Genomic DNA, 17,994 nt, shown 5'->3' on the forward strand with positions numbered 1-17,994 from the left:
TACATTCACTAAAATCTTGCAACTATTTTTTTTAGCCTCGGAAATATCTGACAAATTTATCTCAGGGTTTTATTTTAATTAATTAATTAATTAAATGTACATGTATACATGCATTGAATATGTGTGTGTGTGTGTGTATACACATATATTCACCGTGTGTGTGTGTGCCACATGTGTACAGATGCTCACAACAGTCAGAAGACAGTGCCTGATTCTCTGGAACTGGAGTTACAGACAGTTGTGAATGTGGGTGCTGGAAACCAAATTCTGGATCCTCTGCGAGGGCAGCAAGTGTTCGTAACTGCTGGCATCACCTCTCCAGCCCTACCTGGGGGTTTTCTAATGCAGCTAATGATATAAAAGCAGTGCTAGTCTTTAACGTTTATCAACAACACCTCATTAGATGTGGGAACTTGAATGCCGGCACCAACTCTCTTACTGTTTATCCCAGTATAATTAGCTGTCTTTCCTCAATGCTGTTCATCTGTGAGGAAGACTCACTGTTAAACAATGCGTGGTAGTAACTAACCCATTCTCATTGAGCTACATCAATCCTGTCATGAGCTACCCTATGCTTTTCCAAACCACCACATTAAGAATTAAGCACAAGTATGAGTTTGGGCATGATTATGTTGCATCCAAGTCATAGCAACAAAATCAAAACAATGAATTATTGATTTTCTCTAAAAATTTCTTTCTGTGCCATGCCCTAGTTCTAGCCTATGAAGTCTTCATTTCCCACAAAATCAGTGATCTTCTATAATTTCATCACAATTTCAATTTTCAAAAATGTTATCATCAGAAAGCAGATGAAACTCATTATTATATATAATTGATATTTACTAATAAGAACATTAAAGTTTCTGGAAAGGCTTCACCATGTACTTCTGGCTGTTCTGGAACTTGCTATATAGATCAGCCTGACCTTGAACTCAAGTCATTGGGCTGTCCCTACCTCCTGAGTGCTGGGATTAAAGGTATTTACCTGCACACCTGGCATTAGCATTTTAAAATATTGCAGTATGTATTCTTTTAGGTTTTCCTCCTTTTACTCAGTACTATTTTCAGATTCATTACTTTTGCTGAGTATATCAATAGTCAAATAGTTCACCCCTTTTAATTGCTGAATAATATTTTATTGTATAGTTACCTTTTTTGTTTGTTTTGTTTGGTCGTGTGTGTGTGTGTGTGTGTGTGTGTGTGTGGTGTGGTGTGTAGGGGTTCTGGGAATTGAACTCAGGGCATCATATATGTTAGGCAAATGCCCCACCATTGAGCTACATTCCCAGCACTTATACCACAGGTTGTGTTTCTGCCTTAATCCATCTTTTGGTTGTTTCTAGTTGGGGGAGGGCTAAAAATGAAGCTTCTGTAGGCATTTGAGTACAAGCCTTCATGTGACATATTCTTTATCTTCTTGAGTAGATGCCAGGGGAGACACACACTCATCTTTTTAAGAAACTGCCCAACAGTTAGCTAGGTGTAATCAATTACCAAAGTCATCCCTGCACTAAGGCAGCATGATCACCATGAGTTTGGGCCAAGACAACAATGTCTATCATCTTTTAACATGCTTGTCCACAGTCTATACATCTCCTAGGATAAAGTATCTGTTCCAAATCTATTGCCACATGTGGTCTGACACCATCAGGCATCTTAAGGATCCTTGCTAAAGGTCCAGTCTGTACTCACTCTTTCTAGTGGGCTCCATCGAGGCCAGGAAGGTCAGCAACCCTGTTAGTCTGTTAGAGTTGCTAGGACAGAGAACTGTGGCTGAGGGGCATAAGCAACACGAATTTATTGTCTCTTAGTTCTGAACGCCAGAAGTCTTTAAGATAGTGGTGTCATCAGAATTGATTCCTTCTAGGACGGGGAGAACTAGTGTGGTCTAGGCCCCTTCTCAAGGTTCTGACTGCTGACAATTTTTGATGTTCTTTGGCTTACAGGAGTATCACCTACTACTTGATCATCTTCACAGCTCCTATGTTTTCTATATCCCAGTTAATATTTTTTATAAAAACATAAGTGTGCTGAATTAGAGGAACACATTACTCTAATATGACCTCAAGAAATTATACTTGCTGTGACTTCATTTCCATTATTAGATGCTCAAAAAAACAAAATCCCTACATTTAAGGCCAAGAGTGGGAAGGCTAAGGAAAAAAAATCCCCCAAATTATTGGTGCTTGCCCAAGTGCAAGGCTGGGTGCGCTCGTGTGTGTGTGTGTGTGTGTGTGTGTGTGTGTGTGTGTGAGAGAGAGAGAGAGAGAGAGAGAGAGAGAGAGAGAGAGAGAGAACAGCAGAGAACAAAATGACTTGAGCATTGGGCATCTTGCTCCATACTACAGTGTCTTACTGAAATTTGGTGGTGGGTGGGCAGAGAAGAGGAGGAATTCTGGTTTTTATCAGGTAAGATCTGCTAATAAAAAGTGGGCATCAAAGGGCAATTAGGATCTTCAAAGTGACCTTCTGAAGGCTGGAGGCAAGAGACAGAAGGAGGCAAAAGAGAAGAGAAGAGGAGGAGAGAAGCAGAGAAGAGGGCAGAGAAGTTGAGAGAAGAGGAGAAGGGAGGAGAGGACAGAGAGAAACCGGCTGAGAGATTTCAGTACATAAAGCTAAGGTCAGGCCTGGGAAGCAGAGTCATTCCCTTTTCCCTATCTGGTAGCTGAGCTATAAAACAGAGAGTGTTATCTCCATCATCTTGGAGAAGTTGTAGTTGAAGTTTTAAGCATGAAGAAATCTTAAGCATCGTTCAAGAACTGAGCTCCAAAGTCCCGATAAGATGAATGTCTGGATGCTGTCCACAAAACATCAGGAGCAAGAATAAAACCCACACTCAGTTTAGCTTTATATGGCCTTGCTTCCCAAAGTTTAGCTGGGAAGTTTATGGTCTTTTGTGGGTAAATATTGATTCAGTATACATTATTTTAAAAGACACAGTATCTGGTGTGGTGGTTTAAATGAAAATGACGCCCAAAGTCTCATTATCTTTGAATGCTTGGTCCCCATTTGGTGAACTACCTGGGAAGGGTTAGGAGTATCTTAGTTAGGGTTTCTATTGCGGTGAAGAGACACTACGACCATGGAAACTCTTAAAAACAAAACATTTAATTGGGAAGGCTCACTTATAGTTTCAGAGGTTCAGTCCATTATCATCATAGCGGGGAGCATGGTGGTGTCAGGCAGAAATGATGCAGACTACATCTTGATCAGAAGGCAACAGGAAGTGAACGGTGACCCTTGAGCATATATAAGACCTCTAAGCCCACCCCACAACGACACACTTCCTCCAACAAGGCCACACCTCCTAACGATGCCACTCTTTTTGAGGGCCATTTTCTTTAAAACCACCACAAGAGGTGTGTCCTTGTTGGAGGAGGTGAGTCCCTGGGGATGGGCTTTGAGGTTTCAAAAAGCACATGCCCTTCCCAGTTAGTTCTCTCTGTCTCATGCTTGTGGATCAGATGTAAGCTCTCAGATACTGCTTAGCAACATGTCTGCCTTCCTGTGGCTGTGCTCCCTGTCATGATGGCCATGGACTCACCCTCTGAAACTGCGAGGCCCAATAAACTCTTTCTTCTGTAAGTTTGCTTGACCATGGTGTCTAATCACAGCAACAGAAATCTAACTAAGCCATTTGACATACACAAATATTATAAATATGTGAGCGGTAAGGCTCTCTCTGTGGTGAGGAGAAGGAATTTAGATAGAATTAGTCATAGAGAACGACCAGTGTAAGAGTGATGGGCAGGGTCTTTAACATCACATTCATAATCCAAAGCTGAAGTCAATAAATGTTTGCTGCTGTTCAGCTGCCTTTCTCCATTTACACAGCCCAGGATCCCAGACATAGCGCTATCCACGGTGAACAGGCTTTGTCATCTCAAATAACGCAGTCAAGATAATCCCCCACAGGCATGTCCAAAGGTCCAGCTGCTTCAAGATCCGGCAGCCGTGAGTTCCCTGTTGTAAGGAAATGCTGTTCTTGAACTGTGGGTCTGAATAAACTCTATTTCTATTCAGTTGCTTTTGCCAGGGTGTTTGTTACAGTAACAGAAAAGGAAATGAGACAAGTGTCATCCTCTTGCCCTACTGAGCTGGCATCTCTCAGTCATGTTTCTGGTTTTTAGGGCCCTTCTCTATGAAAAGAAATGGCTGATCCAGATCATCAATAAATAGTGTGATCATATCATTGCATGTCATCTGAATCATGGCATTCTAGAGAATGAATTGAAGTTCAAGGGAAAATTACACCCGGAGAAATGTTGTGAAGCATCTCTGCCCTAGGCAAATGGAAATGAACAGCTGTCCTGTCAATAAGAACCTGAATGACATCCAATGCCTGTGTGCTCCGGCAGTGTGTGTCCAGTGCCTGTGTGGTACTCCCAGTGCCTTTGTGGTGCTCCCAGTGCCTGTGTGATGTTCCTGAAGTGTGCATCCAGTTCCTGTGCAGTGCTCTGGTGGTGTGTCCAGTGCCTGTGTGGTGCTTCAGCAGTGTGTGTCCAGTGCCCATGTGGTACTCTGGCAGTGTGCATCCAGTGCCTGTGTGGTTCTCTGGCAGTGTGTGTCCAGTGCCTGTGCTGTGCTCCCAGTGTCTGTGCGGTGCTCTTGCAGTGTGCACCTAGAAGCTGGGTGTTCCGAGTGATCTCAAGGATTCTGTCTGATCTGATGCCTTGCTATATTTGGTCATCACAGCTGCGTGCAGGCTAGCTAGAGAGTACAACGGCCTGCAGCAGCCCATGGGTTGCTGCTTTCCACACTGGTAGAATAATTCACACTTTCTAATATTGACACTTCTAGGTTTAAAACTATTGTGATGAAGCTAATTTTTCAACAGGATGAAAAATGGATTCTGCTTTCTGTTGCCCTGATAATATGAAAATAATGGGTCTACTTTACAACCGGCACTTCTTCCCAAATGTTGAAGACAATTACCCTGTGTTTATGCGTCACAAAGTCTGTCAGAATTACCTGTCATTGCCAAACCTTTAAAGGGTTAGTACAGGTCCTAAGTGACAAGATTCTGGCCATTGTAAAGTATTAGAACATAAATTTGATGGAGTCCCCATTACTAAAATATGCAGATGACTGGAATTTAGTCCCAGAGAATATCCAATGAGTAATATACATCTAAGCATCAAAGCAAACAGAGAGAAGAAGCAAACAGAGAGTATTAGGAAGACCACTTGGAAATGCTACCTAGGGTTGAGGTCAAGGGAGGGAAATGAGATTTAGATGGAATAGTTAGAAAGACAGAACAATATACCCAGTTTCTTCATAGTTAGGGCAGGAGATAGCTTTCCACTTTAAAGAAGTGTGTGTCAGTGTGTGCATGCATGCATGTGATGTATGTGTGTTTATATTTATGTGTGCAGGTCTATTTTTTTTAAAGACAGGGCTTCTCTGTGCAACAGTCCTGCCTGCCCTGGAATTTGCTCTATAGACCAGACTGAAATCACAGAAATTTGCCTGCTTCTGCCTCCCTAGTGTTATATTTAAAGGCATGTGCCCCTACTCCTGGCTTTGTACGCAGTTCTTGGGTTGACATTGAGCCTTTTTTTTTATTAATTTATAAAAATTTCCACTTCCTCCCCTCCTCCCAATACCCTCCCACTCCCCCCACTCCCTCGCCTCCTCCCTCTCCAGTCCTAAGAGCAGTCAGGGTTTCCTGCCCTGTGGGAAGTTCAAGTTCCTCCCCTCTCCCTCCAGGTCTAGGAAGGTGAGCATCCAAACAGACTAAGATCCCAAAAAGCCAGTACATGCAGAGGAAACAAGTCCCAGTGCCATTATCAATGGCTTCTCAGACAGCCCCGATGTCAGCCACATTCAGAGAATCCGGTTTTTGCATGCAAATGGATAGAAATAGAAGACGCTTTACTGAGTGAGGTAACCCAGACCCAAAAAGAGGAATATGGTATGTACTTACTCATAAGTGGATTCTAGCCACAATTAAAGGTCTTTGAGCCTATAATTCGTGATCTTAGAGAAGCTAAATAAGAAGGTAAACCTGGGAGCCTTTCTTAATTATTCTTGACCTAATTCATTGAAGAAGGGTCGAAGGGTCTCTCACTGGAACCTAGAGTTGGATAATGGGATTGTCAGTCTAACTAGTCAGCTTGCTCAAGGAATCCTGTCTCTGCCTTTGGAGCAGTGGAGTTACAGGTAGGTCACAATACTCATCCACCATTTATTTGTTTATTTATTTATTTTAAGATTTATTTATTTATTATGTGTACAGTGTTCTTGCTGTATGTGTGCCTACACGCCAGAAGAGGGCACCAGATCTCATTACAGATGGTTGTGACCCATCATGTGGTTGCTGGGAATTAAACTCAGGACCTCTGAAGGAAAGTCAGTGCTCTTAACTTCTGAGCCATCTCTCCAGCCCCTCATCCAGCATTTATGACTTGAACTCTGGTCTTCATGCTTGGACAGTAAACACTTTATCTACTAAACCATCTCCCTTGTCCCAGATCTCTCCTTTTGTATTTCCAAATAGAATTTCTATGGATATCTATCCTATGTTAAAAACCAGGGGAGATGATTCTGGTGCTAGACCCACCCTGAAAAGGCTAGATTTATTTGGCTAACATCCCAGGGTCATACTGATAAAATCCATACACTTACCTACTACTTTATAGGATGATAAAATGAGTAATATGTTTAAATTCTATATCATAATCCTTGGTACATAATTTTAATCACTAGGAAGTTAGTGTAAGGTTCTGCCTAATACCTCAGTTGTGTGTGTGTGTGTGTGTGTGTGTGTGTGTGTTATTGGATCTCTTTAGTACTCTGGTGAAGCCTGCAGAGTCAGGAATTCTTTAAATGCAATTACATGGTATATACTGAGGTTTTGATATAGTAATACATACTTTTTCAATGTATTAAATATGATCTGGTGGTGGCTTTGAACTCATGTCCAAGTTGTGATACATGCAGAGTATGAAAAGACGCCAGGGGCACTTGAGTGTGACTTAGAGACAAGTAGGACACTTGCAGTGATGAAGTCACAGATATGGCTGATACGGGGTCTGTTTGTGGCCCACTTTTATACTTACAGGAATTTTGTCAATTTAGTTAGGGGCAGGTGAAAAGAAAGATGTATCCCCTTTCCAATACAGTCTCAAGGATCATTTGAGGTGATTCCACCTGAGGTGATCAACTGTCACAGTTTACTGGGGGTCAGGGATTTCCAAGCAGTTGGGACTTTCAGCTGACAGAAGACCAACAGTGACCCCAGGTTAAGGTCCTGTTCCAAGAGCACTGTGGTATGATGTAATGCCTTTGTCGAAGACAGTATATTCCTCACCATTGCCTTTTTTTTAACAAAGAACCAGCATCAGTCTTAATGACCACGTTTGCTAAGTTATGTATTTCTTTTAAATCTGCACTGGTTTATTTTTGTCTTACTGTTCTAAGTTTTAGTGGAATCCATTGTTGCTGCTGCTGTGATATCGATAAGTTAATTACAAATTACAGCACAATGGGGGTTATTTCAGCTCTGAGCTGCTGCCTTTTCATCTTGATCCAGGGAGTAAGAGTACAACATGGGGTTGGCGTTAGAAATGCCTGGTAGGCTATAGTAGCAGCAGGAAGTGAAGGAGTTGGTGGCATCAGGGACACAGGAGGAAGGCTATCTTTGTTTATGAGGCTCTGTGCTGTGTACAGTAAACCTGTGCTAGGATCCAGAGGCAGGAAACCTGCATTTCAGCCTTTCCTCTGCCATTTACACTCTATGTAATTTAGGAGAAGTAGGTCTATTTTCATTCTGTTCCTTTCTTTTAAAACATTCAAGTGCATGGGTGTTTTGTCTCTTGTATGTCTATGCCATATGTGTGCCTGGTGCCTGAAGAGGCCAGAAGAGGGCATCAGAGTTGTCAATGTTGGAGTGACAGACAGTTGAGAGCTGCCATGTGTGTGCTGGGAATGAAACCCGGGTCCTCTGGAAGATCAGCCAGTGCTCTTAACCACTGAGCCCCCTGAGATTATTTTTTTATGCTGCTAGCCCCTGACTTTCCATCTGGGAAGAGTAAATACCTCAAGGCGCACAAGTGGCCAGGGCCCTCCCTACAGTATAAAAAACCCAAACTCAGGACTTGAAATCCCACCAATTCTTGGGCTCTCCCCAAGCTCTGAATTTGAAATTCCATCAATCCTTACCCTGGAAATCTTCACCCTGGAAAGCCCCTCTCCTCTGAAATTTTATATAAACCCTGTCTTTTCAGTTCTCTGCTGCATCTTGCCCAAGCAGAGGCATCCACCCTTTTGAATTTTTTCCCTCCCAATGAATCTCTTTAGTGAGGTGTGTTGGGTGGTATGGTTTGTGGTATGTCTTGACTTTGGACTGCCAGGATACCTTCCCCCTAGAGCTGTACCTCTTACAGGAAGCACATACTCTGGGGCCTGTTCACCTAGAGAGTGCTTTATTGCCATCAAGTTTTTCTTTTCTCTTCCTTTTCTTCTTCAAGTTCTTTTTTGAGACAGGGTCTCTATCATGTAGTCATGGCTGCTCTGTAGCATAAAGACCAGGCTGACCTTGAACTCACAGAGATCTACCTATCTTTGCTTCCCCAGTGCTGAGATTAAAGACTTGCTCCACCATGCTTTGCTGTTTCTCATGGAGGGAAGGAAGTATGAGTGTCCATTTTTTTTCTCCAACTAGAAGTCACAGTGCCAATCACTTGTGACTTAGGGAGATGCCGATTTCTGCTTTTCAGGCTCCTCACATGGGACCCTATAGAGTGTTCATGATGAGCCATTGAATATGGAAGACCATCCAACCAATCATGGACAATTCTCTGTGGAGATTGATAGTCCCATTTGGAGCTACAAAATAGCATTGACCTATTGGCTTTTTTTTTAAAACTTAGCTCTGATTGCTTAATATTCTGACTAAGGGATTAAGATTCCTCACTCTGGATCCTAGTCAGGTTACTCACTTGCAAATGGTACTAAAACCTATTTGAAGGTTTGAGGAAATTTTATCATGCTTTTAAGTATATTCTGAATGTAGATGTCAGTCTTAATGGAGAAAATTGTAGATAAAATGATGATGATGATGAGGAGGAGGAGGAGAAAGAGGAGGAGGATGATAATGGTAATGAACTTTCCCCCTAGATGTTAAAAATAAATTCCATTGGTGAAAATTCAGAAAATTAGAGAATAGTGCTAAATTCTAACATAAAGAGATAGCCATTGTTTGTTAACATGCTAGTATCTGACCTTTGGGATAAAAAGATTACCTAATACAAGGAGCTATTATCACTACAAGGTAATTTCACCATGAAATGACTATTATTCGCTAAAGTTCTTTAGAGGACTTTACTTTTGAGGGTGGACAATAATAACCACAACCTAATGTTCTGACTGTGCTTAGGGAAAGCCAGTTAATGAAAAGTAAGCTCTCAGCTGGACAGAAGTGGCATATACCTTTAATCCCAGCATTCAGGAGGCAGAGGCAGGAGGATCTCTGTGAGTTCAAGGATAGCTTGGTCTACAAAGGTAGTTCCACGACAACCAGTGCTGTTACACAGAAAAACTCTGTCTCAAAAAAGCAAAAAGAAAAAAATTAAAGAAAAGTAAATTCTTTACTATGTCAATAGTGAAAGACCATGTTTTGAGGCACACCCGCTGTCTTCTCAGCTCTGGATGTACACAAAACACGATCAGCTAAAATAAATAATGCTGCCCAGGGACTGGCTACTGCAGGGACCTTAAGATGTGACTCCAAGAAGAGACACAGGTTAAGTCTGAGCAGCTATGCAATTAATACTGCCTGCTCTTGATGAGTTGGAGCAAAGGACATAGAGGGGTACGGGTGCTGTGGGATAGTGCTCTTGTACACTGTAAAGATCTGTCACTCATATTAGTTTAAAACACTGATTGGCCAATAACCAGGCAAGAAGTTTAGACAGGAAGACCAGACTAATAAAATTCTGGGAAGAGGAAAGACAGAGACCTAGTCTCAAGCCAGACATAGAGGAAGCAAAATGAGAATGCCTTACTGAGAAAAGGTGCCAAGTCAAGTGGCTAATTAGAATTATGGGTTAATTTAAGTTGTAAGAGCTAGTTAATAATAAGCCTGAGGTAACAAGCCAACAATTTATTATAAATATAAGCCTCTGTGTGTGTTTCTTTGGGACCGAATGACTGTGGGACTTAGTGGGACAGAAACTTCCATCTACATATGGGATGTGGTTCTTATCCTTAAGGAACCTATATCCATTGGGTTGTAAAATATAGAACAGAAAGACAAAACAAGAAGATCTAATAGTCAATGAAGTAAAAATATAAAGAATACACTTAGCATAAAAACTTTTAGGTCAGAACAAACAATTCCTCATCAGGGTGAGGGAATACAAATGGAGAATGTAAGTTTATTTGGGGCAGGCAGGGTCTATCACTGGACACCAAGATGTAAATTGGAGCACATTCTGGATGAATGCTGTCTTGTGGTTGTATTTAGTTCCGAGAATTTGAAGTCTAAGACATTACAATAATCTAGGTAACTCAGGCCACGCTTTGATCATAAATGAACACCAACTATCAGTGATTTTTAGCAACAGAAGTAGACAAGGCTCATTCAGGTGCGGTTAGGAACGAACAGTCATGACTACAACCACTGAAGATAACATTTTTCTGTGACATAATCAATCTATGGATGTATTCTCTGTCTTCATAGGAAGTTTGCCCCTGGCCATAGGAACTTGGTTTATTTCTCTCTCTTTTTTTTCCATCCAACTATGACCTCCCATTTACCACTTGGGCCTCCCACTCCAAGGATGCCAGATTTCTAGTTCTCAGCCAGACAGTATGAGAGCTGAATGTCTTCTTTAGATGGGCTGGGTGAATCATTCTAGGGGCTTTGCTTTGGTTTGGAGGGGTACACTAAGCCAAAATTTAGGCATATTGAAGAAGTCTGGTTACAAAAATAATGTGGAGCTGGAGAGATGGCTCAGAGGTAAACAGCACTGGCTGCTCTTCCAGAGGTCCTGAGTTCAATTCCCAGCACCCACATGGTGGCTCACAAGCATCTGTAATGAGATCTGGCACCCTCTTCTGGCACGCAGGCAGACACACAGGCAGAATACTATGTATAATAAATAGATAAAACTTTAAAAAACAATGTGGGATTAGGAGCTGTAACTGCTTAACCTTTCATATGCACAGAGAAGTTGATACAACCCTGAGAACTGACTAGGAGAAGGACTCTGGGTTGGATACACAAGAAAGGTCTGTGTAAATAGAAGAATGAAAACAAGGGGGCTTTCTCTGAAACACAATGCTGGATTGTGTCCTGATAGCCTCAGAAAAATGGCAGTGGGTTTGAATTGCTATAATAAAGTACTGTAGACTTGGTTGCTTATGAGCAACAGCGATTTTGGTGATTGGGAAGTCCAAGGTTGGTGTTGGCAGGTTGAGTATCTAGAGAGAACCCCCCTGTCGGTTCACATATGGGACACTTCAGTTATGTCCTCATGTGGTGGAAAGGGACTGTTCTCAGGGAGCACCTTCAATGTGGCTTTAACCTGATGATCTATAATTACTTCCCAATGGCCCCCATCTTCTAATCTCATTGGAGATTAGTTTTCAACATCGGATTTTGAAGAACCAAATATTCAGAATACTGCAGATCATCCAAAAGGGTTACCAGTGGGTGAACCCCACCAGTAAGATGGAAAGAGTCTAGGTACCCACCAGAAAGAACCTAGAGAATGACAAAGATGCGGGTGACTGATTAATCCCTCTTGTCCCTTGTCCCTAGTTGGTGGTCATGAATGTCTATATAGTATCCAGATTAATCCGACCTCCTTTCTCCAAAGGCTCTCTGAACTTACCTCTTCCAGTAGGCCTTCCTTTGTTGGCTAGGCCTGTCGTGTGGAAAATATCCTGTCTCAGAGCTGGAACAAAGAAAGAGAAGGGGAAAGCCATTTATTTATAGCACTCTGGACACACAAGGCTGGGCAGGTGTGTGGTAGGATGTGTGTCTTATCTGGATACCCTTTGTTACTTGTGTAAAAAGTAGGCATGGAGTCTCACATTGAACACACTCGTTCTGGTCTGGACATACCCGAATGGAGAAAGCTTTCTTACAGATAGGACTCGGTGCTGACCAGGGAAGGCAGCAAGTTTTGGGCTCCATTTCCTTTAGAACTTGTTTCTCCTGCTCTTTAAGTCACTCAATCAGCCCCTGTTACTGGCTACACATTGTTGACTCCACTGTAGCCTGTTTTTTTTTTATTTTAGAAAAATATCTCCAACTGAATTTCCACTTTTCTTCCCAATAGACTCTGTTTGCTGATTAGGTCACAAGGTTTCAGAACGCTAAATCAGACGTGTTAGTGTCCGTGACTAAAGTTGCTTAGATCTATATCTGTGTGTCTGTGTTATCTGCCACGGAGATGAGAATGGGCCTTCAATTGATCTTCAAGGTGTTGAACAAATGCGTCCACTGAAACATTTTAGATATTTCTTTTAAACTTATCACTTCATGTCAGAGGTTGGTCAACTTTCATATTTTCTTTATCCATGTGTTTTTCTGCTAAACATTGTGCATGGACCCCAGCCAGAAAACCCACTCACATAAGATCAATATCACTGGTGCTGAACACCTCTTTGGTGTGGGAAATGAGATCTTGTCTGCTAGGAATGTCTTTAGAATTTGTTGATTTTGGTTTGGTGTTGTGTAATTTGTCTTAGAGTCTGTTACGAGAACACCCATTTACTGTCAACAGACGGTGGAGAGCTCTGCAAAAATCTAATTAATTTGAAGATATAACTTCCATCACCCAATACTACTGCTGAGCCTCTGTAGAATGATGAGATACCATGGAAGGGGGTAATCATATACAGAGTGTACCGGAGCCTGTGTGCATCATTTGGTGGTGTTCTGTGGCTCTCTTTGGCTTCTTGAATTGCTTTGTATGTGTGGATTTTAAATGGATGTAGGCAACTGAATTGTGGCTCCTCAAAATATGTTTACTTGAAAACTTGTAATGTGACCTTATTTATAATAAGAGTCAAGGCCGAAAAGTACCTAGGCAAACAGCTTGAGATGAGATCATCCTGGACTCAGTTGTACTCTAAGTTCCATGCTGGGTCCTCAGAGTAGAAACTGGAGGTAGAAATTTGCATTTATAAGTCAAGGAATACCAAGGGCTCTGGCAGCTGCCAGAAGCAAGGAGAAATACACATAATTGTTTTCCAGGGTTTTCAATAAATCAGCCTTGCTTGATACCTTGACCTCACACATTTGTCTTCCAGAACTATGTGTTGCTTCAAGTCACCACGAGTATAGATATTAATTATGGCTATCTTTAGAAACCAGTATGATGAAAATCAAATTAAACTTCTAACATATATTAAGGAGTTTGTTACCTAAGCACAATTTGTTAATTAGGACCCAATGGCCTGAGTCTAGTTGTTATCTCATACCCCAAATAAAGTTTTATTGGAACAGAGCCATGTCATTTGTTTATATCAACTGTGGCTGCTTTTGTGCTGAAACAGCAGAGTTGAGCTACCTGGACAGAAACTACAAGGAACACAGAGATGAATATGTTACTTGATTTTTTTTGATACAAATTTACTTATAAAAGGAACAATCTCCTAGGTGTGATGGCATACACCTTTAATTCCAGAATTTGGGAAGAAGGCCAGTCTGGTCTACCAAGTGAGTTCTAGGATAGCTATGTAATAGGGCTATTACACAGAGAAACCTATCTCAAAAATCAAAAAACAAAACAAAACAAAAAGAGTAATTGTGGTTGGAATTTGGTGATGGCGACTTTAGCTGCTCTTAATAATATCCACCTCGAAAAATCTATGCCACATTCTGAATTTGGTTAAGGCATATCTCTTCCATAGAACTGATGATATTGATTAAAAGAAGCTCAACAAAATCAACTCATCTGTACATTTTATGTAGCCTCAAGGTAGGTTGTTTGGTTCAACCTCCTCATTTTGACTTCTTGGACTCAATGTAAATTAGAAACCTTATTAGGTTGGTAGATCGAGTAAGCAATAAGCATAGTCTTAGAATAAAGAAAAGAACTATTTGTCATTGTATTGAAGGGCTGTCTTTCCCACATGATCTAGGTGCCTCTTATTTGATTAGTAATGAGAATGCAAGCAGATGAGTTTTTCCTTGAGTGTGAAGGTCTCCCAGTTCCTGAAAGAGAGACATAAAAACTGAATATAAGAAGCGTCCAATAGCTTATCTACTTACCTGAGTTTTGGTATAAAACTCATGATTTTGCCATTAAGGAAGTTATGACAATATATGATTTTCTCCTAACTTTTTGCATGTGTTCTAGGAGAACATTTAGAAATTTGATCATTGAATTTCTATTTGAACATTTCTGCCTAGCTCTGGAAAGATGTGTGTGTTCACTCCTATGTTCATATGAGGGTGGAAGTGGACAAGCATGTTTGTGTGCTTAGCGTATGTGTGCATGTGCAGGACAGATGTCAATCTTAGGTATCATCCTCAGGTACTGTCCATTTTGTTTTTTTAAGATAGGGTTTCTTGTTGCCCTGGAGCTTGCCAATTTAGCTAGACTGGTTGACCAGCAAGAACCAGGTGTTCGTCCTGTTGCTACCTCCTTACTGCTGGGGTTACAGGTGCATGCTACCATATCTGCCCCGCGCTCGGCCTCGCCAGCAAGAACGACGCGGGACACTTAGGATCCTTCTGCAGCAAAGCTTTTATGCGTCTTGAGAGGGAGAGCATAAGCTTACATTGCGGAGACCCAGAATGAGGGGAACCCAGCCCTTATAAAGGAAACAGTCCTCGCTTCTGACGTGTCACTCTTGGATTGGTCCGCTGCCCATTATCCCAGATGATGCCTCGGAAGTAGGCAGGGACGCAGCAGTAGAGAGTTACCAAGCACACGCGCTGGGATTAAAGGCGTGTGCTACATCACCTTGAACTCACAGAGGTCTGCCTGTCTCTGCCTCCCAGGCATCGGGACCAAAGGCGTGTACTACCACGCCTTGAGGTTGCAGAGGTCAATCTGCCTCTGCCGCCCAGGCATCAGGACTAAAGGCGTGTACCGCCACACCTTGAGGTCACAGAGGTCAATCTCTACCTTTGTTCCTAGAAGCAATGGAGAATGTGGTCCGGCCCTCCACACATATCCCCCAAATTTGTTCGTTCATTCATTCATTCTTCATTCAGTGTGTGTGTGTGTGTGTTGCACACATGAAGATCACAGGGCAAATTTCTGGAGTTGGTTCTCTCTGCTTCCAACCATGTAGGTCCCAGGGGCACAACTAAGGTCCACAGACTGGTGCAGTCATTTACTGAGCTGGTCTTGCTGGCCCCATGCCAAGCTTTTCAGTGTGGGTTCTGGGAACTGAACTCACGTCCTTATGACTACATGTCAAGACCCCTCCCCAGACCCTTAAAAACTTCCTTTTGCCAAAATTTGTTTAAAGTTCTTGAAAATTTACCTCAAGGCATTTTTCCCAAGGAAACAATGAAATATTTAACATTTATCAGAGCGTTGTCTATAACCATGAGAAATTACAAATCACCTAAATTTGAAGTAGCAATAGTGAATTGGTTAAACAAGTTACAGTACTTTAATGCTCATTCTGAGAGCCTATCCTTTAAAATTTAATAACTCAGAACAATGTTCTTCATGTCATTTTATAAATGTAAAACGCAGAAAAGATGGAATTATATGGTGTTTAATAAACACACACTCAGAATAGTAGGAGGAAGATAGTTTTGTGTTTATCTTCATTTTCTAATGTTTTATAAATGTTTTTTCATCACAATAAAATAGGTAAAGTGAGCAGTCTGTCCCTTTAAATATTTTCATCTGGAGTGGGGAATTATGAGTTGACATAAAAGCAAAGCTCGTTCCCTTTCTCTGAAAGCTGATGAAGCGCTTCAATCACAGCCTGTCAGGACAGTACTTTGGAACAGTGAGGTGTTCCTCGCCTCCCAACCTCACCCCAAGTTGCAGTTTCTTGACCTGCAATCAAGAACATGGAGTTCACAGAGAACGTAAGCTCCTGGTGAGCTAGGGTCAGGAGAGGTGTGGTCTGTGAGCTCTCCTCTTTCCCCGGAGTCCCACACTCACAGGGGCACCAGCCCATGGCTGCTCTTCCACTGGGCCCCGAGGATGCCGGCTTAGCCAAGAGCTAAGCTCTACTTCTTTCCTGGTCTGGGGGCCGGAGGGTCAAGCTGGCTCTTTGATGAAGGGGATTTCTCTCTTTTTTTAAAGTCCTCTGTTTTGATCAAGCCACGGCAATGCATTTTCTTATGAAAAAAAAAGTCCGGTAAAAAATTTAATTTGTACTCATCAGCCCCAGGCAGAGAGCCTGCAATAAACTTGATGTCAATTTCATGTTTTGTTGAAGTTTGTGATGTGGTTTGTTTTAGGATTGCCCCACCTTCCCTATTTTCTGTCTCTCTCAGTGTGCATATGTGTAGAGTGGGAGGTAAGTCTTCAAATACGGTTCTCAGGAAAAAAAAAAAAAAAACTCCAAGTATTGCATTGCATTTGCTCTAAACTTTTTATTGTCTTGACTTGAATTGACCCTTTCTCTCTCCCGCCTCCACCTCCCTCCTCTCCCAAGACTGCGTACTCTAGGCCCACAACTTCTGCCTCTGCTTTCCGTGGGATGGCGAACCCTGTGCATCCGCACCTGCCTTTCCAGCACCCCCTGGGTCATAAAATGCATCCCCTGTGATATGAGGAGGCATTTCCCTAACAAGACTTCTGATTTCTTCAAGACTGTTATTAGCAGGCATATCATTTAAGGGTCCTATGGAGATTTTTTTTTTTTGACATTTTTTGGTATTCACTGATGGTTCCAGGCTACAGACATCTTCTTCTTACTGTCTTTGCCCATTTTGTGTCCTGTTTCCTCTCTGCTCCGGTCCCTCCCTTCTCTCCATCATTTCTTTCCTTTATACTTTCTTACTGAGTATTGCTCACAGAGCTGTCTGAGACAGCAGAGTCAGAGGAGAGCCAGGGTTTCTGGTGTCAGTGGGGGTGGAGGTTCTAAGACGTAGAGGAGATGATAAAGGAAGAGTTGAACCAGTGCATGTACCGTGCTGTCCCACTAACCACCTATTTGCACATCTGTCCCGCTACCCTGTAGATAGTGCCTGCTAGCTTACTGAGATCCACGCACTGTTCTCAGCATTAAGGGCATAGCATAAATAAGACAGACCAAGTTACTTGCTTTAGATAAGGTAGAACTTATCACACAGTATGAAACGTAGCCAGATAATGTATCATTTCTAGTTATGAGAAAAAAAATCACAAAGGGTAGAAATGACACAAAGAGAGAAGAGGCTGATGACGATGGCCAAGGGGTGCTGTGAAGAGTGACCCGATGACATTCTAGGGGTAGCAGGCACAAGGCTACGCGTCAGACTGAACCCTCACTTTGCCTCATCACCAGGCGCAGCGGAGACCAAGTTCTTAAGTGCCTCTTTCCCCCCTCAACTCTTTTTCTCTCTGTTTCCTTTTTAAATTTTCTTTCCTCTCTCCCTCCTTTCCTTCCTCCCCTCCCTCAGTATTTCTTTCTTCTTCCCTCTCCTCCCTCTTGAAGACTGAACTCAACATCTTGTGAACACTAGACCAGCGTGCTACGATTGGGCTCTTCTCACTCAATTCTTTCATTTTTGAGATGGATCTCAGGTAGCTGAGGATGACCTTAAACTCTAAACTTCCTGCTTCTAACTATTGGGATTTATAGACGAACACCACCATATTTGGCTCACCCAACTCCACCCTCCCCTGCCAGAGTTTCATATAACCCAGGCTGGCCTTGAACTCAATATGTAGCCAAGGATATGTAGCCTTTGACCTTCTGGTACTGCTGCATCCTCCAGAGTACTGGATTACAGGTATAAAACACCATACTTAATTTATGTGCTGCCTGAGGTTGAACACAGGGCTCTGTGCACTATAGGCAAGAACTCTACCTCCTGAGCTGCTGCCTCAGCCTTGTGATTCATTCAATTAC

At 42.2% G+C, this 17,994-nt stretch overlaps 1 long non-coding RNA gene across 1 annotated transcript in view; it reads left to right on the forward strand.

The window, feature by feature from the left end:
- The window catches only part of LOC146891704 (uncharacterized), a 62,764-nt gene that overhangs the window by 33,261 nt on the left and 11,509 nt on the right, over positions 1-17,994 (forward strand). The window lies entirely within an intron of this gene.

This window comes from Myodes glareolus, chromosome 13 (assembly GCF_982192425.1).
Source record: "Myodes glareolus chromosome 13, mMyoGla1.1, whole genome shotgun sequence".
Classification (NCBI taxonomy): domain Eukaryota; kingdom Metazoa; phylum Chordata; class Mammalia; order Rodentia; family Cricetidae; genus Myodes; species Myodes glareolus.